Source organism: Canis aureus, chromosome 17 (assembly GCF_053574225.1).
Source record: "Canis aureus isolate CA01 chromosome 17, VMU_Caureus_v.1.0, whole genome shotgun sequence".
Taxonomy (NCBI): Eukaryota; Metazoa; Chordata; class Mammalia; order Carnivora; family Canidae; genus Canis; species Canis aureus.
Genome location: NC_135627.1, coordinates 38,910,700 through 38,934,904, shown reverse-complemented (window position 1 = coordinate 38,934,904; position 24,205 = coordinate 38,910,700). Strand labels below are relative to the sequence as shown.

Genomic DNA, 24,205 nt, shown 5'->3' with positions numbered 1-24,205 from the left:
AATGTCTTCACTCAATTTAAATTCCTAAACCTCTGCCTGTCTGACAAGATGATAGAAGTACGGAGGCCAAAAATAGGCACAGATTATGCTATAACATCTGATACTTTTCAGGAGAAAATTTGGGAGAACGACAAAGTGGAATACTGTTTATAATGTGATTTTGAGGCTGTTGTGTAAATTGCTAAGATTTATTTTTATGAAAACTTCCAATTCCTTAATTTATACCTTCCTAAACCTGCTCAGATAGTGAAATAAACACAGTAGGCTTAGGTTTGGATCTACAATAAAGTATATAGGACTATTATAAAAATAAAAGATAGATTAGTTAATGTTACTTCCTTTGGTTTTAGCTTCAAATCATAATTATTTATTCATCTTTTATTCTTCTGTACTGAAAGAGGGGATTTTTCCTTAACCCCATCTTGACACTTACATTTTGAAATGATTTAAGGACTCTCAGAGATGAAAGATTACCTTTATAATCATAAAGAAAGACTGATTATCACTAACCTGATTAAAGAAAAAGGCTGCAAGCCTTTTGGGTAGTGAAACGAACACCTGTACTAGTTTAATGTAAATTGTCACAGTCTTACCCTTGCCTCCATTTTTATAAGTTTATTTGCTTTGTTTTTAGAGCAAGTAAAGAAGCCAATTTTTAGGTAGATAGTTATTACAAAGGATTACAACTTACTTAGTAATCTTATCATCAGAAATCTGTGGATATTCTGCTGAGACTAAATGGAAACCGTTCGTATTCACTTAATGCATAAACTAAATTATAAAAGGTTTCCTAAAATGAATAGCAGAGAAAATGTGAGGTCACATATCTGAGCTTAGGATATAAACACCAATAAAATCAAGTTTTTTTTTTAACTATAAAATCAATTTTAGAAATCATAAACCACAAATCAGCATTTAACCAATTATATAAATTACTTAGTGATTCAAAAATTTGGAGGCCTAGGTCAAGAGTGATTATTTACATTAAATTTGTGTGTCATACTATTTTCACCTATCTCAGCTCCCATTTCATTAGATACAAAGCACACAAGGTATCTCTTTTTTAAAACTATTATTGTTTTGTGTGTCATGGGTATAGAGATTTTAATGTTTACACTTTTAGAAAGTGTTTTACACTTTTCAGTTTTAATACCTCATTTTATATTTCTTGTTAGAATTTTATTTCCCACAGAAATTTCATGTGTTCTTTCCAACAGAACACTTCCTGCTTTTTCAATCATTCGAGCACTGTTCCAGTAGATTTTGAGACTTTGCAGACCTTTAAAGGGCTATTAAAACTGGAGCCTTGAATAAATCTATTTACTAAAGATTTTATGACTTCTTCACAAATGTAATAAAGTGGTTGAAAATCTAATTTCAGAGTATTTTTCTTGGCTTTTTTAAAGTTCTTTTTGTATGATTAGTTATTAATGTGAATATTTTCCCTATAAATTTTGCAATATTTTTTAAAGTATGTAAACACATTCTTATAAAACTTTAAACAATATAGAAGTATATTACATGAATATTGAATGTTTTTCTTTTTTTTAAATTAAAAAAATTTTTTTAACAAAATTATTTATTCATTCATGAGAGACAGAGAGAGAGAGAGAGAGAGGCATAGGCAGAGAGAGAAGCAGGCTCCATGCAGGGAGCCCGATATGGGACTCGATCCCGGGACTCCAGGATCACTCCCTGGACCCAAGCCAGGCTCTCACCCGCTGAGCCACCCAGGCATCCCTTTAATTTTTTTTTTAAGATTTTATTTATTTAATCATGAGAGACACACAGAGAAAGGCAGAGACATAAGGCATAAGGCAGAGAGAGAAGCAGGGTCCTTGCAGGGAGCCCAATGAATGTTTTTCTTATTTTTCCTTATGCCAATACTCACTATCAAGCCTTTCCTCAGAGATACTAAGATATTTAAGTTTAACATGTATTTTCTGGAACTTTTCACTACGCATATATTCTTTTCCCTAAAATTTTGGTTTAAGAAATTTAAGTAAGATCAATACACAGTTTGTTTTTTCCCCTAACATCTCACCATTTCTTCTTCCTTTCAATAACATTGGTAGCCTCATGTATCTGACTCCACAATTTTTCCATATTTATAAAAAATGCTATTATAATGCATCTTGTACTTTTTTGCTTTTTAAAAATATGAGTTCACATTACAAACAATACTTTGAAGCTTAAAGTTTCTCATTTCAAATGAATATTGCCTAAACCTTCAGATATCTCTTGAACTTCATTTAGAAGCCTACACAGTATTCCACTGTGAGTATACCACTCGTTATCTACTTATTATTCTAAGACAAGTATTCAAATTATTTTAAGGTTTCTTTCCTAAGGTAAAATTGTGGCTATATAGCTTTGATCACAGACCTATTTTATTCCTTGGTGATAAAATACCAAATGAGGGATTAATTTTACTTATACTTTAGTATACTTACACTACTTTAGTTTGAATGGATTTTGCCAAATTTTCAGTTGTTTTCATAGCTTTAGCAGATTTTTATGTAAACATAGTTATATATTTATGCTAATTCTGAGATAGTCTATTTTTTTTTTTATTATTTAACTCTTGCATCCAGAAATATGGGAAGTCTCTCCATCTGTTCGGTGGTTTGTTTTTGTTCTCTCCACATGTAGAGTAAGATTTTATATTTAATTTCAATAGAATATGTACCTTTTGTTAAATTTACATTTCAGTTTTTACCATCGTTAATAGACTTCATGTTTTTCTTTTCATTTATGACTGGATGCTATTATTCTAGAGAAAACACTATTTTTCTCTATCAAGTTGCCATTCTTAACCAATATAGGACTTTGTATTTTTATCCATTTGGTTAATTTTTCCTTGCCAGTCCACTAAGTGGGAAATATTTTATCATTTACATTTCTTTTATCAGCCTTAGGGACAACCATATCTTCATTTGTTAATTACAGAGCCACTATCTGAGGAATCATCTTAAACTGCATATATAAGTTAATATCTACTTCTTCACCACTGCTTGTTGCTAAAGATACATTTACTTCCTCATTTTATTTTTTAAAAATAAGGTACAAAATATGCTTGGCTCAGGTTTGGAATAGAGTCAGACTCCATTTTTGATGCTTGACTGCTGATAGACTAGGCTCCACTCCCTTTTGCCCCACATCAGAGAAGGCCTGTAAGAAAGTCCCAGTATGGTTTCCTCTGGCTCAAATTCTGGCTTACCCATTCACCCTGATCTAGTCCCAATCTCTAAACACAAATGAGGCCAGAGTAACCTGACCATGCCCCAGTCTTCCTGTCTTACCCCACATGGAACCTGAACTCTTCTTACCAAATCATTTTGCAGTTTACTATAGGAATAATAAAATTCACTTCTCATCCATTGGTACATGTATTCATTTATTCCAACATCCATAATTCCCTGGGGGAGAGGGCAGCTCCCCAGCCTCCAGCAGGGATGATGAAAGTCCAAATTAAATCATGCTTGTTTTAGTCTGATTGGGCTGTTATAACAAAACTCCATAGACCGGGTGGATTATAAAAAACAGAAATTAATCTCCCACAGTTCTGGAGGCTGGAAGTCCAAGATCAGAGTGCCAGTTTGGTTGGGTGAAGATCCTCTTCCAGGTTGCAGACTTCTTGTATCCTCACATGGTAGAAGGGACATGTGAGGCTCTATTATGAAAGCATTAATCCCATTCATGAAAGCTCTTCCCCCATGACTTAATCCCCTTCCAAAGGCCCTCCTAATACCACATTAGGATTTGAAGTATGGATTTTGGAGGGACGCAGACATTCAGATCATGGCACTGTTCTAATAGTCTTTATTACTATTCCCCAGACAAACCATTGCTTTTCTTTGGGATTCTATACACAATGTAGGATGATGGACTCAGACATAAAAACTTAGGACCTAAGAATATCCAGACATGCTAATGAATAGTAGTTTAAATTTTTTATGCTATACTTGGAAGTAGTTTTACCATTTTTTATTCATAGTTCAGTTTTTAAAGTCCTCAAGCATTCATCAAATGACAATTTTTTAGCTGTATTCTTATTATAATAATGGTAGAGTATACTTTAAGATTTTACCACTAAATTTATATATTTTAGCTCATTTAGACTCCTAAGAAATGAAACAGTAGGATTACTAGTAGTATGATTCTCAGGACAGATTGTCTAAAACCCATTCTTAAAGCACAACTAGATAAAAATGTATCGGAATCCCACACTTGACATTAAAATGTACTGTCTTCTCACAGACTTCAGATAATCTTATAAATATTATCTAACAGGATGATAACTGGTGTAATATACATAGGAAAATTATAAGGTGGAAGTATCAAGAGCTAGTATGTACTTCTTGGAGATAAAAACCAAAGAAAGACAAATAAAACAAGTGAAAAAGCAAAAAGGGAACATTTTATGAAAATTCAATTGTTCCTATATCCTCATAAGATTTTACTATCTTTTAAAAGTGTAGTCCAGATGCTTCATTCATTTTGAACCATTGAAATATTAAACCACATTACAATAAATGCATCATGGCCAGATTTGAGTAATTAAAATTAGAAAAGGAATGCTTTGTCTTCTCTTTCTAGGTACCCATGATTACATTTCCTGGATTTGCAGAAGAGATATTTGTAGTTGTCAAAAATTTAACTAAAATTTGAATAATCCCCTATTTTTCAGAGGTAAAAAAATTAAATAGTTCTACATTATCGGGCCCCCAGTAACTTATGTAAGACTAATTCTGCAGTTAATGCCCTTTCCTGTCTATAAATAGTGCCAATATTTGATAGTTTCATTAATCAAGGGCAAAATCTTGACCACAATTTTAGAAATGTCAAGTTGCAAGTGGCATGCAGTTTTGGTGATGAATGGAATAATTTCTCCATGAGTACAAATTGAAATGAAAGCTGATAGAATATTAAAGCATTAGGTTTTAAATATATTTGAAAGATCAGTTTATAGCTAATAAAGTTAAAATTCAAATAATTTAAGTGGTGTATGTTTAATCACACAGATGATAATTGTCATAGTAAGGATTACAACACAAGTTTCTATACCAGGTATTAAAGCAGCTCTCTAATATTGATGGAGCATAGGCTAAGTATCAGGGTTTTAAGCTCAGAAACGGCAGTATGAAGTGATGAGAGAACGTATCTCCCTTTGCACTATACAATGTTTCTGGAAGATATGGATAATTGACTGTATGTAAGTCCTCAGTTAAATGGTTTATCCTATGAAGATAAAGTAACAGAATGACCAATTTGAAAAAGAAGTCAGATACTCTGTGATCCACAGACCTGGATTCTGTCTTTATTTTTTTTGTAAAAAGAGCTTGATCCTCTGCTGATTTTAGTTGATGATCTCATGGTACCACTTGAAAGATTATAACTAAGGAGAAGCTAAGTTAGTGCAGTTAAAAAAAGGCAAAATAAATAGATAACATTCAACATTTTTTAATCATCTCAAATTCTGGGCATTTTTTTTCTCTCTCAACTATTGCCCAACTAAACTGGACAAAGTCTCAGTAGATCAGTGTCTGAGTTATTTCCAAGGGTGGTAGGCAACCATGTCTTGCTTCTCCTACCCTGAAAAATTTTGAATTTTAGTCAACCTCATCACTGCGTATAATTGTATGTATGTAATTTTCTTTTTCAAAAGCATATGCTTTAAAATTAATTATTTATTTATTTTTAAAGTAACCTCTATGCCCAACATGGGGCTTGAACTCAGGACCCTGAGATCAAGAGTCACATGCTCTAATGATTGAGCCAGCCAGGTGCCCCTGTGTAATTTTTGCTATAAATATTCATTAATTAGAAAAATGCTTAAGAATCAGGAAAAATCAAAAGGGGTTAACAGTTTATTGTTAATTGTAGAGAGATTTGCAAAAATATGACCTCCAGAAAAATTCCCTCTATTTGCATTTGGATACATTTAATATAAACACTAAGTAGTCGACAGTGTTTAATTTATTCTGATTATAAGGCAGATTTGACTTAAATGTATCTTTATATGAGAGGGTAATGAGGTATAATGAGAAAAAATACATAAGGATTCAGGACAATGAGTATTAAACTTTGCTTGTATCTAATTAAATAAATGGGGGCCAGCCATTATCACCTCTCTATTACTATATTCTCTCTCCTGTAAAAACAGAATTATTTAGACACATAATCTTTCAAGCCCTTTCTTTCAATATTTTGTCAGAGAATAGTACTTGTCCTCTTTTTTTAGGACATTCATTTATCATGTATATATAATTCTAAATTATGCAACTACAAATCTTTCTGAATTAAAATGCAGATTGATTTTGCATGGCTACCAATGAGAGGAGCAGAAGTTCTATCCTTCTCATTGTAGCAGAACAGGCAGGTAAAATTATAAATTCACAGCCATTTGTTGTTTAACTGTAAGTTGGACTTAACTTTCTTAACATAACTGAGTTGCCAATAAACTAGCACAAGGGTGACTTACTGGGCTCCAGAGCTCAAAATGTTTCCATAGGCTGTCCATCTGTTACTTAATTTTAATGATGTCTACGTATTCAAATAGATAATAATAAACTCTCCTAGTGAAAGTGAAAGTAGGTCTTGTGCTTTTGGTTTTCCTAAAGTTAAGTTTAAAGTTAGTAGAGTATGAGCTGTATAAAAAACCATGTTGATACCTTTTGTCCTCATTCATGGTCATATAACAACTTCCATGCAAGTAAATCAGTAGATTAAAAACAGCAGTACAAATTTATTTTAGAATCTGAAACTCAAGTAGTGATTTCAGGACAAATAATTTTTTAAAGTTATTTTAAATTTGGGGCAGAAAATTAATGTTTCCTCTCTACAACTGAGAGGTCATGCATTTATAAAGCTATTCTACACCATATATTTGAAACACTAAAATAGTATAAACTGAAATGTCAATTATTTTCAGTGTTTAAAGAAAAGAAATAACTGTGATCCAATTTTTCTCATGAAGAACTTTATGACTAGCTTGTTAGTTTACATTTTAGATAGATTTTCCCCCAGTTTTATAGAAATAAATGACATATACCATTGTATAAGTTTAAGGTATACAGCATGATGGTTTGAGTTACAAATATTATAAAATGATTAACACAATAGGTTCAGCTAACACCCATGGATACATTTATTAAACGTCAACTGACAGCAAGGCAAATCAGTGGTTAGTTGCTTGGGATGTATAAAATAGGAAGTAATTGTGGTAAGTATGGTAGCTAACTGAGCTCTCTACACAGGGCGCTTTACATAAACTGTGAAATCAAAATTGTAACTTTGCACATAGTATATAACAGATTTATGTATAACTTCCCATAAAGTATACATACAACATAATATGTGTACACTGCTACTATATATAGTATACATGCATTCAGTGAGGAGAGAGAGTAGGGAAGCACCCTTTACTGGCACAGAACTCATCAACACTAAGCAAATGTTGGAAGTTAGTCAGAGAATAGAGAATATGAAGAAGCAGCAAATCCTTAGCAATTGTGCTTATGTCAGTTCATGGATTAGGATCAGCAAAATTCATTCTAACAATTTTCATATAAAAGTTAAATAGGTAACAGTGTCTTTTATATATTAAATAACTATAATGTATTTTTAAAGTTAAATAGGTAACACTGTCTTTTATATATTAAATAACTATAATGTATTTTTAAAGTTAAAATCAGTAATGAATTGGCTCAAATGGTAATCTTAATCTTTAGGAGACTGAGAGAGACCATTAAAATTTTACCCATGTTCTCTTTTAGCCAACTTATACAACTTCTCGATATGTTTGTGATTATCTTTTCTAGAGTAGAAAGACTAAAATTTGTGTGACAAGAAAATGAAATTTGAATACCCATTACATTGCTTAAAAACCATTAGCATATGTATATAGGTCTAACACATACACACCTATGATTTTAAACTTACTGAAGAAATTGAGTTCAACTTTAATAAATGACTTGAATAAAATAGGTATTTGCCTAACTGATAAGATTAGATATCTGGACAATGAGATATATAGCAGAAGGAATAAGAAATTTTGACAGAAACAGAAATTTAGAGACAAAGGCCAGATTTCTCAGCATGTCATTGTCAAAATAAAGGAAACTGGATACTAAGCTTTAGATAGTGCATGCTTTGGAAAGTGATATGGAATTTTGAGAAAGACATCATAAAGTTAACAGCACTAAAGAGATAATGTATAAGAAAATACAAAGCCTATATATAGTTAGACACAACTCTAAATAACAATATTAGAGAAAGCAACCTTAGGAAGCTGAATCAAACAAGGAGCAAGTAAACACTGAATGAACTAAATTACTGCCTTTATCTGTTTCAGCTCCAACATGTCAAGAGATTAGAGTGTGTCACTCCTATACTTATAGCAACAATAAAAAAGCTGGACAAACTGAAGAAAACAATGACTTATTTCAGACCCACCAGAAATCTGAGGTGTGACAGGGCAAATGTCTATTCTGAAATCTGGAGAGACAGGTGTATCCAGAGGGACACAGTCAATATATGCTTAGCTGGAGCAGAAGCCCCTAGAGATAACAACTGGTAAGAGCACATAAAAGGTAATTTTGATGAGGCTAGAGGCTGAGTTTATACTAAAACTGAGAAACTCATTGGCAGCTGCAATCTTAGTGGGGGCCCCAAACTTCCATGGGTTCCTCTTGGAATCTCATCAGATTTTAATGGAGAAAAATCAAGAAAGATCTCCTTATTGTTCTGGCAGGAGAAGAGGAAGAGTAATCATGGTGAAATAGATTCAGAGCTTTTCCTATAAAAATACGTACTCTCCAGGGAAAAGATTTTGCAAGTGCCTTATTCTAGCTGGGTGAAGTGTGTTTCTTTTAATCAGATGGCTCTATCCTAGCTCTGTCATATAAATGGTGGGGGGCACAGTAGGGGACTCAGCTGAGGTCATGGCTTCAAGGTAATAGGAAGGCTACAGCTAGGGAAAGAGTGAGAGTTTGGGGCAGGATCCAGGGGCTAAAGTGCTGCAGAAATAGTTGTAAAGATTTCATCCCAGGGGAAAAAAATAAGTGAGCTTAAAAAAAGACCAAAAGAAACTTCTCAATCTGAAATGCACAGAGAAAAATATATTGAAAACTGGGGGTGGTGGGGCAGGATACTGCAACATACAAGAACTATTGGACAAAACCAAAAAGTGTAACATGGTGACACAGATAATTGGGATTCCAGAAGGAGAAGAAAGAGAAAATAGAACAGGAGATAATTTAAGTAACAGTGTTTGAGTATTTTCCAAAATAAATGATAAATATAGAACCAGAGATACAGGAAGCTCTAGGAACATAATGCAGAGAAAATATTTACATATGACCCCCCCCAAACAAAACAACAACAAAACAAAAAACCTAGCTATTTTATATTTAAATTGCAGAAAAGCAAAGATGAAGAAGAAATTCTTAAGGCTCAAGAGCTGAAAATACCTATAGAGGAACAAGAATGAGATCATAGTGAAAATTTTGTTAGAAACCATGTAAGCAAGAAGAGCAGAGTGGGACAACTGGATATCCATATGCAAAAAAAAAAAAAAATGAACCCAGACACAGACCTTACACCCTTCATAAAAATGATTTCAAAATGTATCAAAGACCCAAATATAAAATGCAAAACCAAAACTCTTAGAAGATAACACAAGCAAATATTTAGATGGCTTTGAGAATTCTGATACTTTTTTAATACAACATCAAAGGCACAATCCATGAAAGAAATAATGGATAAACTGGACCTCCCTAAAATTAAAAACTCCTGCTCTGCAAAAAGACAATGTCAAGAGAAAAAGAAGAGAAGCCATAAACTGGGAGAAAATATCCGATAAAGAAATTTTACCTAAAATACACAAAGAAATCTTAAAACTCAACAATAAGGAAACAACCGATCTCATTTAAAAATGGGCTTACACCATAACACTCACCAAGGGAAATATATAGATGGCAAACAAATGTATGAAAAGATGCTCCACATTATGTGTCATCAGGGAAATGAAAATTCAAACAATAATGAAATACCACTACATACCTGCTAGAATGGTCAAAATAATTTTAGAAATTGATTAACTCGTGTCACTTGGGGGTACAGGTTAACAGTTCCACAACTACTACACAAGTGTACTAGACTTGAAAAAAATAACTAAAGATTGTGGTAGCAGATTCATCACTATTGGAGAGGAGATAAGCAAAGGGAGCATGCCAGAACGCTCCATGAGGTATTTGGTTTAACTTGTACTGCCTAAGAACTTATGTTTAGCTTAACATAGATATCAATTTTTATTGCTTAGAGAATATTTACAAATATGTCTATATGCACTGGTTAGTATACACATATATTTTGTGGCTGTCAGCTAAGAGGACCTAGAGGCACAACACCTCAGAAGTAGTACCAAGCACACTTAGAACCAGATAGTCTTTTTAACACCGTTCTCCAATAACAGGAACTAGGGCTCTTTGGAGAAATGGCTGATTCTAGGTCTGGGGCAGGAAACAAGGTGAGCCTGGGCCATCTTGTTGCACCAGAAAGTAGGGAAGTGCTAAATGCATGCACACACACACGCGCGCATGCGCAGGCACACACACAGAAACACACCTAATGAGTGGGTTTGTCAAAGGGACACAGAAATCAACTAAAAGAACTCAGAATGGACAAAGCTGGAACAATTTGAGCAATTTGATTATAAGTCAAAGCATGAAATAAATATCCATAGGACCATACTAATTGTAATTAAATGACTGAGTAAATAAATAAACCAATGTGGAAGAACAGCAGGTACTACACCCTAAGGAGGCAGAAAGTAATACCCACCACTGCACTGTGGCTTGTGCATAGTGACTTCCTTTCAAAGATCACAATCTGGAAAACACACAAAAAAGTAACTTTATAGTGGAGAAAACCTGACAAACACTGTCTTAACAAAGTGATTAAGGTCGACATTGACAGCGATAAGTCATGCTGATAGTATGTGCCCTTGATATGCTGTGATGAAAATGGAACTTTACAAAAATACATAACCCAATTCTAAACATGAGAAACACATAAGAACAATCCAAATTGAGGGACATTCTAGGAAATACCTGATCCATATTCCTTTAAATGCTCAAAGTTATCAAAAGCAAGGCAAATCTGAGAACTGTCAGAGCCAAGAGTAGCTTAAGGATACAGATAATGTCCTTGATCCAATCTTAGGCTCTTCTGAGCCCTGGGTGTCTGTCCATGTAGAGTCTGCATTGCCAAGTTATAATAAGGATTTTGTAGGAATGCCTGGGTGGCTCAGTTGGTTAAGCACCCGACTCTTGATCTTAGTTCAGGTCTTGCAGTGGATTCAAGTCCTGTGTTGGGCTCCATGTTGGGCATGGAGTCTACTTAGAAAAAAAAAAAAAAAGAATATTAAGTCCGTTAGAGGTAATCCCCCACCTTCAATATCTGATCTCCCTAAATATCTGATCTAATTCTTCATCCTCCAGGAATCATCTATTTAATCATCCTGACCTACCTACCCTTTGGAACCTGATGCCTTTTATCATCAGATTTCTCCATCCAGTCCCTGGCTGACTGCTTGGAGGACCTGAATTATCTATGTGGTTGCTGATGGGCCAAAAGATGAGGTATATTCCAAATATTACACACCAGTTCCATGTGAGCTTGCCACTGCTAAAGTGGTGTGTGGATATGTGAAGTCACAGATGAAGCAAGCAGTCCCTGAGTTTTTGAGACTTTGTCAGGGCCAGTGTCACCTATGTGGACCAAGCCCCTCCCCAGCCATGTGCCTCCAAGCTTATTAGAACATGTACCCACAGAATTCTGACCCCATCCTTGACAACGATGGGGACTTTGATCTGGAGGACACAATGGATGTACCACAGAGTGTGGAGGAGCTCTTAGGCTGACCTATAGACAGTCAGTGGATCCCCCACACATAGTCATGGCCCCTTTGGTACTCCCAATCTCCACCTTAATCTTCTTTATCCCCACCAGAGGAGTTACTCTTGTGGATATTTTAATTCCAAAAAAAAAAAAAAAAAAAAAGCCTATTAACCAGAAATCTCCCTTACCCCTGATGTTTCCTCTTAGAAATTTTCCATTCACTGACTTCTACCCTGCTCCTTGACTACAAATCCCCAATTGCCAAGCCATATTAAACCTAGTTCTGTATGGAGGACTCTTTTCCTATGACAATGGTTCCTGAATAAAATCTATTTTATTGTTTTAACTATTGCCAGGCTCTGGTTTTTCTTTGATAATGATCAAGTGTAATGTGGTAACATGAATAGGAACCTAGAACAGAAAAAGGACATTAGGTAAAAACTGAGGAAATATGATAAAGTATGGGCTTTGATCAATAGCAATTTATCAGCACTGGTTCATTACTTGTGATAAATATACTACACCAATATAAGCTACTATGTTTACTAATGTATATAGGAACTCTATATTATCCATGAAATTTTTCTGCAAATCTAAAACTATTCTAAAATTAAGTTTATTGAGAAAAAACAATGAATCTACCAAAAAAGTAAATAAAAAATACTGAATGAATTTTAATGCTATGTAGATTTGGCTTCTAGCTCTTAATTCAAGCCTCAGTTTCTCCAGCCATAAATGTGTGTCATAATACATACATTTGTCACAAGGATTTACTATCATAACTTTTTGAGTATCTGCATATCAGATTATCAATGAATATTAATTATCATTGCCATTTTTATTGTCTTGATTAAAAATGGGGATCCCTGGGTGGCGCAGCGGTTTGGCGCCTGCCTTTGGCCCAGGGCGCGATCCTGGAGACCCGGGATCGAATCCCACATCGGGCCCCCGGTGCATGGAGCCTGCTTCTCCCTCTGCCTGTGTCTCTGCCTCTCTCTCTCTCTCTCTCTCTCTGTGACTATCATGAATAAATAAAAAAAAAAAAAAAAATCTTTAAAAATGATTACAATTAGTGAAATCTAAACTCCTCATAAAAATTGATACATGAATTGCTAATATAACTTTTCTTTTATCTTCCTAACAATTAAGTTGACTGATTTGATAGTATGTTCGTTTTGGTAAGTCTACCCTGAAAAAATAGGTTTGTCCGTAAATTATTTATGAAAGATACAACATAACTATAACTCTATGTTTTACTTTTCTGAATATCCTTGAGGAGTTAGAATCATAAACTATTTTTCTTATGAAGTAAAGCTTTATGGAAAACAACCGGGAGAAAATATCCTAGAATGAGGAATAGAAAGGACTAATGCCGAGGCAGATGAGAGGCCAACAAAAAGAAAAATCACCAATTTCACATTTTTAAAATATAGTAGTAAATGGAAGTTATTAGTTAGAATGAAGCAAAGCAATGGCAGCTATAATATTTTATTCCTTTAATACTTTATTGATTGTAAGCTTTCAGAAATGTGCAAGAGATTTTAGATGCATTGAACTACAATTTGAGTTGAAAATAAAAGCTTTTATATATGAAAAACTCTGTTTCAAAATTATGTTCAATATTTGATTAATTAGCATTCTGGTGTCTCTTAACCCCATCTAAATGTCCTTCCTACTATATTCCCTATTTCACTGAAAGAGCCTCCCATCCACTAAAGTGCCCAAGTTGGAACACTTGTCCTCAACACTTGGCCATTCCATTTCTTTTTCCACCATATCTAATCTGACAGCAAGTGTTCTGTTTTCCCTTCTATATATCTTCTAAATCTTCACTATGCCAGATGGTAGCCAATATCTACTTATGGTTATTGAGCAACTAAAATGTGATCAAGGTAAACTGAAGAACTGAATTTTAAATGTTATGTGATTTTTCTCAATTTAAATTTCAATGTTTAAATGAAATTCATGATTCTGGTCACTCAATTCCAACCTACACCATTGACAATTATCTGATACCAGCCTGGTGTCCTACAATTCAATGCAATTCTGATACTATCTCCCTGGAGATAACATCAGATCCCACAGGTTAAGTATCAGTTCCACAAGGCCACTCCCCACCTCACACACAGTTACTCTTTGGAGGCCAGTTACAAGTCCAGGTTGTCATCTATGCTTCCGATCTACTGGGAGATGGAGATTCCATGACCTCCTCCTGGGTTCAATTAATTTGCTAGAGCAGTCAACGGAACTAAGAAAATCATTTTCATACTAGATTGTAAGTTTAATATAAAGAGATATAACTCAGGAACAGCCAGACGAAGAGATGCATGGAGTAAGCTGTGGGGAAATGGCATGGAGCTTTCATGTTCTCCAAACCTGCCACATTCACAAATCTCCATGTATTCAGCAACCTGGGAACCTTCAAAATCCTGTCCTTTTGAGTTATGAAGGAAACTTCATTACACAGGCATCATTTATTAAGTCTTTGGCCATTGGCAATCAATGCAACCTGCTGCCCACTCACCTCTCTGGAAATCAGGGTGGTGGCACTGAAAATTCAACCCTCTAATCACAAGATTAGTTCTCCTGGCAACCAGCCCCATCCTTTGATTCGTCCAAAGTCATCTTATTAACATAACAAGAGGCAACTTTATGGCTCTTACCCCTTGGGAAATTTCAAGAGTTTTAGGAGTTCAGGGCCAAAAATGGGAATGAAGACCAAATACATATTTCTTGTTATAAATCACAGTATTACAATATTGGAAAACTTTTAATTGCATTTTGAAGAAGTAGGTTATGTGAACAGCCTTTTCAAGTGTCTCATGAAATCTAAGTACTGATAAATATTTCTGATAAAAATTAGTGTCTGAATTGGTATGTGAGTTTGGAATACTCAGTAACAAAAATATATGTAAAATATCTCCTTAGAAATTGTTTTATATTGATTACTTGTGAAATGATTATATTTTAGGTTAAATACATTACTATTATTAAAAGTAATTTCACCTGTTTTTCCTTTTTTAATGTAGCTACAAGAAAATGTAAAATTGCCTAAATAACTTGAATCATATTTCTAGTGAATTGTGCTATTCAAAATTACTCAATTGTATCCACTACTTCTTTTAATTCCTTGATCCAAATGAGAAGGAGAGGAATACACTACCAAAGTGCTGTTTTGGCATGTGGATTGTCCTGAGTTGAAGGCAATTAAGACCTGGCAGGAAAAGCTTTTTAACCTTCCCCTTAACAGCCTAAAAGAATTTAGATAGGGGGCCTGTACCAGATAGAGAGCTATTGTCAGAGATAAATTTCTATAAAAGAAGGATTTATCTGCATGTCATAGCAAGCATTTATTTACCAAACATTTACTCTTTTCATCTTCCTATGAATTGACTTCCCCCTCTTTGAACCCCTAGACCTTGACTCTTTCTCCTTAGCTCAGGATGGTATACATAGAAGCTTCATTTGCTTGACGCCTTGAAGTCTCATAATATTTTTTATGGGGCTCCTATACATATGAAATTAAATTTGTTTTCTCCTGTTAATATGTTTTATGTCAATTTAATTATTAGATGAGCCAAAGAACCTGAGAGGAAGAAGGGAAGTTTTCCCTCCCTAAATAGGACATCATTATCTTAACCTTGAATTTTTACTCTAGCTTCTTAGTTTTTCTTTGTCTTTAATGTTAACCCCCCAACCCCACATCAATGTCTTCTCCCTCTCCTCTCTGCACTTCCTCCTTCATAGAGTTGAGAAAATCAAATTCTTTATCTCATAGCAGACACAAGTTTCCAATGTTGATTTATTTTATATAGTGATCTTTCTAACTAGGAGATCATATTACACTATTGATTAAAAAATTCATCTCAGAACTTCATAGCTAATGTCACTCATAATCTTTCCCCTGTTCACCACAGCTGTCTCATTTCTAACACCAGCCTCTAATCCTCATTCTGTACTCCAACCAAATTGATTTTCTTGGTTTTATCAAATGTTCTATGCTTTTAAAAAAAGATTTATGTATTTATTATTTGAGAGAGAGACTGAGATCACAGTCGGGAGGGGCAGAGGGAGAGAGTATCTCAAACTGACTCCCTGCTGAGCTCAGAGCCTGACTTGAGTCTCAATCCTATGACCCTGAGATCATGACCTGAGCCAAAATCAAGAGTTAGATGCCTAGCTAACTGAGCCACTTAGGTATCCCTGTGCTTTCTTTTGCATCTGGATATTTTTATGTGCTATTATTCCTTTTATATTGTTCATATTTTTACTACAATGCCAAAGCAGTGACTGGCATAAAACACTCAAAAGAAAGTGAGTAAATGAATGAATGACTACTGTACTAGAAAGAAACTATTCTAGGAGTTCAGTTAACATATACATGTATTTTTTGGAGTAGAATATGGGTCATCTTTAAACCATTACTGTTTACAAAGATCAATAACTATATTAAATATCTTTAATATTGCAAGTTGTGATTGTAATGAGTCTCACAGAAATCAAACTGCTGATCTTTTCCCTTCTAAAATGTTTACTTTTAAACTTTCAATTGTTACTTTGTAAAATATTCACAGCATAACATGGAAAATATTCAAAATATTTTAGCAGTTTGCTTTAGAATCTAGGAGTGAAACAAAAATTAACTTCAAAGCAAATTAGCAGTTTTTCTCATCTATTCTCATCAAAGAAAGTGCGAGAGGATTTTAGGCCCTCTGAGAGTATATATTATAGTTCATTATGCAGAGAAAAAAGGTAAAAATGAATCCAGGAACAATTAATATGTAAAGTTAGTACTCCACAATACAGTATTACCACTACTATGTAGAAGTCTTTGTGAAAAGTAAAGGCATATTAAAATTAATATGTGCTATACATATATATTATTAGTAGAATTTTATTATTATATCATTGACACAATTCAAGTTTCTATGATCTGTTCCCAGGAACATAAGTAGAGATGTTCCTTCCTACTTTTCTAGGTTCCTCAGGGTCTTAAAGGTAATAAAAAAATAAGTGGTAGCATTAGAGTAAAGGGGTTAATTATGTTGCAAGTGAAAATACCAGGATTAAAAGTCATAAACAGTAGAAGCTGCTAAGATCAAGATAGTCTCAAGAGTATCTTTCCTCAAAGGGTTGGTACTCCAGTTCTTCAACAGTTTAGAATAATATGATTATAAAATAACAAAATTGAAAATAATTTTTTAGGTCATCCAGCACAATCTCTAACCTACTGCAATAGCCTCTCTACAATAATAGAAAACAATTGTGTCTGCTTTTGGATTTTTCTACTGATGTGACACTTCCTCTAGAAAAATTAAACAATTCTGTTTAGGGCCCTTCTAAAGGTCAGAAATTAGGCCCTGGTCTTGCCTTTTGAAAGTAAACAGAATAAATCTAATCTCTCTTACACATGATAGGGTTTTTTAAAATTAAATTTTGAGAATGCTTATACTACTCCACCCACAAAATCTATTTTCAGTATAAAGTTCCCTAATTCTTTCTAGGATATTTCAAAATACATGGTTTTTCACAGTCGTCATATATGTTGGCATTCATTTTCTGTACACACTTCAGTTTATCATCATTATGAAATGTGGCATCCAAGTGTCTATATGTCTTGGGTAGTAGCAGACATTTATGTCTTTTGGTGTGGGTTATACGTTTGGCATAAATCTGTTAAAATAGCATTCGTTTATAATTAAGTACAACTAATATTTAACAGATACCTGTTTTGCACAAAATACTGTGCTATATTTCCAAGAGTATGTAAAAAGCCAAAAAGACTAATATATCTACTTTAGGCTTTAGTTATTCATCACCTGACAGTAATGTACAACATGCTGAATTTTTGTACCAGAACTATAATTCAAACTTTATAGTTCAAAACCATACTTCTTATTTCATACAAAAATTCACGTCATTAGTTCAGAATATATCTAGTGTGGTGACATACAAGTAAAACTTGAATCTTCCTTATCATATTAGCAAGTATTTGCTAGCTTTATGTCATTAACATGTTGCCAAGGTATACAATGCATATTAATTTCAGCTATGTGCTGGTTTGTTTGAAGCTATAATGAACATTACATTTTTTATAAAGATAAAAAAATAAATAAAAAATTCAGTGGCATATTTTTTAAGAATAAGCTATGCTGATATTGAATTAATACTCTTGAGATGTGGAGTGCATTCACTATCTTGATGGAATTTATATATATATACATATATAATATTTTTATCATTGACAAGATTTAAGTTTCAATGGTTTGATGTTGTGAACTAAGTTAGCATTTCTTCTCCCTTTTCTAAGTTATTCAGGATCTGAAAAGTAATAAAAGCTGGGGCACCTGAGTGCCTTAGTAAGTTGAGTGTCTGACTCTTGATTTCAGCTCAAGTCATGATCTCAGGGTCATGAGATAGCACCCAGGTTGGGCTCCATGCTCAATAGGGAGTCTTTTTGTGATCCCCTCTCTCCCTCTCATTCTGCCTCTTCCCCCTGTGCTGTCCCTCCCAAATAAATATTTTTTAAAAAGTAATAAAAGACAAGAATTAGCATTAAAATAAAGGGGTTAATTATTATTAATCAATTTGTATGCATTTGTGTATATGTACAGCAGTTCTCCCCAGACTATCAGTCTAATAACAACCACAACAACCACGGTGGCTTAATGGGACTGCTATTCCAAATGAAAATCTTCTCACTCCCAGTAATAACTATTTTTAAATGTTAATGATCCTTCTATTTAAGAATACAGTTTAGAATTTTGCAAGTCTTTAAACAAACTTATATTCTCTCTATGGTTCCTCAAATATGTTTAAAATCTATTGTATTTACCTAAAATTATCAAAATTTAATAAATGAATCCTCTGCTATGTGTAAGACATTATACCAGATATATGCTTTCAGTATTTTCACATGCAATATATTTCATTCTGGAAACTTTAAGTAATTTAATTAGGCTGGATGCTTGTTCATCTCTCTTTATGCACCATGGATTTCAAACTGCACTTAGGATAGTTACTTTTCATGTTTTCTGATTATTCTTTATATTTTCTAATTTCAATGTACTTTAATCTCTTTGAAGGAAGGAAGTGGCATATGGTAGGTGCTCAGCAATTATAACTTATTTAATTATTGACACTGAAATAATTTTACTTTCTCCATGTGTAGGTGCCACTGTGTGCTTTTTTTTTTTTATCCTCTTGCTTCTCATTATTTCTCTCTAGTACTATTTTGTTCTTTTTTCTTTGCTGTATATGAAACAAGAACCGTAGAATATGAAAAGCTAATGGTAAAGGTTTAGATTAAAGCTAAATTAAATTTATTTCTATTTTAAAATTTTAAGTATGTTTTTAATGACATAGTTATTTCTGTATGGATATTTATGAGCATAGAATTGTTTATCAATTTTACTGGCCACTTTTATGTGTACTTTTCTAAGATTTAATTTGTCAAAAAAATTTTTTTTTGCCTTCATATAATTTATTGGTGAACTGGTATGGGCTATTCATTTCACTTGATAAATAATTATTCTCTACTATATACTAAGGACGATTCAAGGTTCTAGAGATAAGTAATAAACAAAATTCCTGCTTCATGGGACTTACGTTCAAACTGGAGAATAAATCGACCTTTTACCCTTCAACATTATATGTATGTTAGAGGGAATAAGTAACTGAAAAAAAAAAAAACAGAAAAGACAGTAAGAAAATAGTTCAAAGGGTGAGGAACACAGTGGTGCTCTTTTATAGGATGGTTAGGAAAGACCTATCTAATAAGATGATGTGTAAGCAGAGACCTCATCCTCATGGATGAGCCATATGGATTAAGAATTTTCTAGAAAACAGAAAAAGCAAAGATCCTCCACTGGAAAGCATTTGGAGAGCTTAGAAAAAACTGAAGAACTTAGTGAGGTATAGCACAGTGACTGGAAAGTAGTAGGAGGTCAGATTCGGTCAAAAATAGGTGATCTTTTAGGTCATGTTGAGAATTTTGGGTTTTCCTCTATGTGATTTTGAAGGTCATTTGAGGATTGTGAAGAGAAGAATGGCATGGTTTGCTTATGTTTTCAAACAATCCATCTGAGTATATAATAGACAAGATGGAGTGTAAGGATGAAGTGAGTCAGGGTGTGTGCTATTCATTATCTTGCAAGGAGGATGATGATGGCTTTGAAAAATGTTGAATTGTATCTAAGACTTGTGCTCCTGAAAAGAAGCAACAGTTAAGAAATCCTTTCATTTGTTTGTGTTCTGGAAAATAGAAAACTACAAAAGACCACCTTGTCCTCCTATAACTCCAATAAGACTCAACCAGGATTCCCTTGTTAATTACCTCTATAGAATGCCATTTCTTTGACATTATTCCTCACTAATGACTGTCCTAGTTATTGAATTAGCCTTAAATAAATCATCTCCTTAATTGTCCAGTACCTTTAGTTCTTCACAGATTGGAGGGTATGTAGTGATTTGAATGGCAAAATGAATTTTCAAAGTATTGCTTGGAAAATTGGCAGAGATTTGCTGTGAAACATTCGAAAAAGAGAGAAGTCAAAAATGACATCAAAGGATTTGGCTTGAGTAAGGGATGAAGACAAATAAATCTAAGGAGGATCATGAGAGGAACTGTTTGGAAGTGGTTGAATATTTCAATCTGAAGATATTAAGGGTGGAGATGGGACTGAAGATATTAAAAATTGAAGTCACCAGCCTGTAAAAAGGTTTAGACTAATAGGTACAGATGCTGTTACCCAAAGCAGGGCTTCTCGAGTTTCAGCACATGAAAGAACCACTGGGAGAGATTATTAAACACTTTACTACAGATTCTGATTCTGTAAATTTTGGGTGGACCTGAGAAGTCTGCACTTCTCACCAGTTCTTAAGTAATGTTGATGCTGGACCATATAAGGACTGTATTTAGAAAATGAGTACAGCTTGGAAAGGAAGAGATACTAAGACTTAAAGAGGTGACATGTCAATGTCTAGAGGTCGGAAGCAAAGAGACCTGAAAAAGAGCATTTAGGGATTTGAGAGAAGAACCAAAGAGTGGTGCCATGGAAGCCAAATAGGAAAGTCAAGAAGAAAGAAGGACTGGGGTGTGTCCAAGCTACTGATTGATTGAATAAAATAAGGACAGAAATTTTATTATTTGATTTGGCAAAGCAATGCTCTAGTCATACAATTAAGCAATGTTTGATACCCTTATTAGATAATATTAGTTCTTGATCTTTTCTGATTTTATTAGGCAATGTCAATTCCTAATTTCACTTATAATTTTTTTTGTTTCTTACATCACTAATTGACGTATATATGACATGTATATCTCCCTCTCAACACACACACACACACACACACACACACACACACACACATACCTCTAAATGATACTCTGAATGAACAAATCCTATCTTCTAATCACAAGAGTTTAAGTAGTTTTAGTGACGTACATTATATAGTGTAGGAAAACTTTAGTCCTTCTTCTGTGTTTCACCTTCAATCTCAGACTCCTACTATTCTTACAACACTTCTGCCACAAGATGTGTGGGTTTTTTTTTTCCCCACACCAAGCAATTCTGCAACACCAGCTGGGTGTCCTACAACTTAATTATGACACTATCTGCTTATAGTTAGTCAGATCCCACAGGTTAAGGGCTCAGTTCCACAAGATTGCTGCTCCCCAGGAAAAGCTTCAAATGCTAATCACAAGTTTAGGTTGTCACCCATGCTTTTGAGTGATTGGCTATAAATCAGAAGTTCCCATCACTTCCTCTTTGGGTTTAATTAATTTGCTAGTGATTTGCAAAGTTTAGGAAAAAAGAAAAAATACTTATTGCTTATCAGTTTATTATTATTAAAGGATACGGATGGAATCCAGAGGGAAGGCATGTGTAGGGCAAAGTATGTCAGAAGAGGCAGGGAGGATCCATACCCTCTGAGAGTCTTGCCACTATCCCATGCTCTCTGAAGAATGGGATTGGAGCTGAAAATACTAAACTTCTTTTTCTTTTCTTTCTTTCTTTCATTTTTTAATTATAAGCCTCTAATCATGGCTTAGTCTTTTTGGTAACCAGCCCCCATCCAGGAACCCATGAAGAGGTATCACATTAGAATGAAATACACTGGCATTGACCTTGAGATTTCTAGTAAGTTAGGGATTCTTTGTCAGGAACTGGGGTCAATGACCAAATATTAGGAAAAGGATGGTCCCAGTATGCTTATTCTCACCTGGTAAGAATTGTGCTGTCTTGATACACAGTTTCTTTTATGCAAAATAAACCTCTATTATCTAATGACTCATTTTCCTATTTAAGAAAGCCACAAATTAAAATGCTTATTGTGTATGGAAGTCAAAATACATATGATCCTGAACCACAGGCCTTAAGCAAATGCTGATTTTTCTAAAGAAAGTATGTCCCATTATGATTTTGTGTGTTGTTTAATCTCATTCTCAGAGAAAATTGTTTTTAATCTACAGTAATAAATATATGTAAATAATACATATACTGAATGCCTTAATGAAACAGACAAATAATTATCTAATTTAATATATTTCTATTATTAATTTGAAGTTGCATGAAGTAACATCTTATATATGTAAGGAAAAAAGATCATAATAATAAGACAAATGAAAGATGGAAAGTCAAAATAGTATAATTAATTCAATTAAAAATAAACAATTTTCCCTTAGCCAAAATGTGAGGAAAAATGAAATAAAGAGAATCCATGGAGGCACCAGGGAATAGCATGATGTTTTTAGTTTTTCCCAATAATTTTCCTAAAACCACCCTAAATAAACATATTTGAAGTAAAAGTAAATACTTGCTCTGCATAAGCTACCTTGCTTAAATCTACCATTGACCTTTCAATGAGAATGAAGATTTTAATCCCCAAAATGTAATAGATATGGAACCTCCACTGAATGGAATAAGATTGTAGAGAGGGCAACATTGTCCTTTTCAAGGAATGCCAGTTGAATATTCTCAAGAAAGCACTCTGGTGAAGTGAACTTTTTACTGTTATACCAAGGCAGCTATGGCATAATAGCTGGGGATCTCGAATAAGAAATAAGGCTTGAACAACTCAGCAATTCACTAATTGCAAAAATAATATGACAAGGTGGTATGTCACAGACACTAGTATCATACAGATCTGGGAATGATATTTGATTCTCCTACATACTAGATTGTGAAAGGGGACATACTCTTTAAATTATTGGAGCTTCCATTTTTCATATATGTTTTAGTCGGCTAGGGCTGTCATAACAAAATATTACAGATTTACTTGCTTAATCAACAGAAATTTGTTTTCTCACAGTTATGGTGTCTGGATGTTCATGATCAAGGTTCCAGCTATTTGGTTCCTTGCTAGGGCTCCCCTTCTGGTTTGCAGATGATGGATTGTTGCTATGTCTTCAGGTAGCCCTTCCTCTGTGACACCAGAAAGAGAGTTCTGGTCCTTTACAAGGACAGCAATCTTATTACATTAGGGCCCTACTCTATGACTTCATTTAACTTAGTTACCTCCTTATAATTCTAACTCAAAATATAGTCACACTGAAAGTTAGGGCTTCAACACATAAGTTTTGGGAGAATACAATTCAGTCCTAACAATCTTCAAAGAAAAAAAAAAAAGAAAATGAATGCAGGTTCACCACTGCCCATTCTTTACCCACTGTTTTGCCTTGACCAAATTTTAGTCAGGTTTCTTTTTTACCTACAGACCCCTGAACTCTGCTTGGCCTCAAGCCTGATCAAAAACAAAAGTGAAACATGCCTACCTTGTCAGCTTCTCCTGGGAATCAGCTGATTGCAGGAAAACCTTTTTCCTATTAGACCCTACTGGTCATTTTCAGTTTCCCCACCAAAGATTCTGCTTATATGTGCCAGTCCCTATATAAGAAACCCCCCCCCAAAAAAAAAAACTATACCTTGTTCTGTTTCAGTTTGAGATGGTCACAGATTTCTGAGGTTAGAGCAGTCTCCCCATTGCAATATTTAGTTTTTTTTTAATTAATCTCTCTCTCTCTCTCAGTCCAGATTTGTCCAATTTAACAAAGATTAAAGGTCATTTCACTGACTTATTTTGAGGTTTCCAAGCCATCTGGCATAGTATCTAGTACATCGCAGGTGAATAGTTATGTGTTCCTGGGCATTTGGCTTACTTATTAAAGTCTGTGTAGTTTGACAAATAATAATTTGAAACAGATGTATAAAGTTTGCTCTATTTCTAATATTCTCTCAAATCAATAGGCAGACTTTGGAATTTTGTGTTGTAAGAGGTTACATTCCAAAGACTTGATGGA

General features: G+C 34.1%; 1 protein-coding gene across 10 annotated transcripts in view; it reads right to left on the bottom strand.

The window, feature by feature from the left end:
• Positions 1–24,205, bottom strand: part of LOC144287924 (uncharacterized) — a 398,850-nt gene that overhangs the window by 190,674 nt on the left and 183,971 nt on the right. The window contains exon 6 of one of the 10 annotated variants that reach the window (XR_013355752.1): positions 6,776–10,893. The exons of 8 other annotated variants lie outside the window; for them this stretch is intronic. The gene's annotated coding sequence lies outside the window, so the exon portion shown is untranslated. One more of the 10 variants, XR_013355751.1, reaches the window with a different exon arrangement.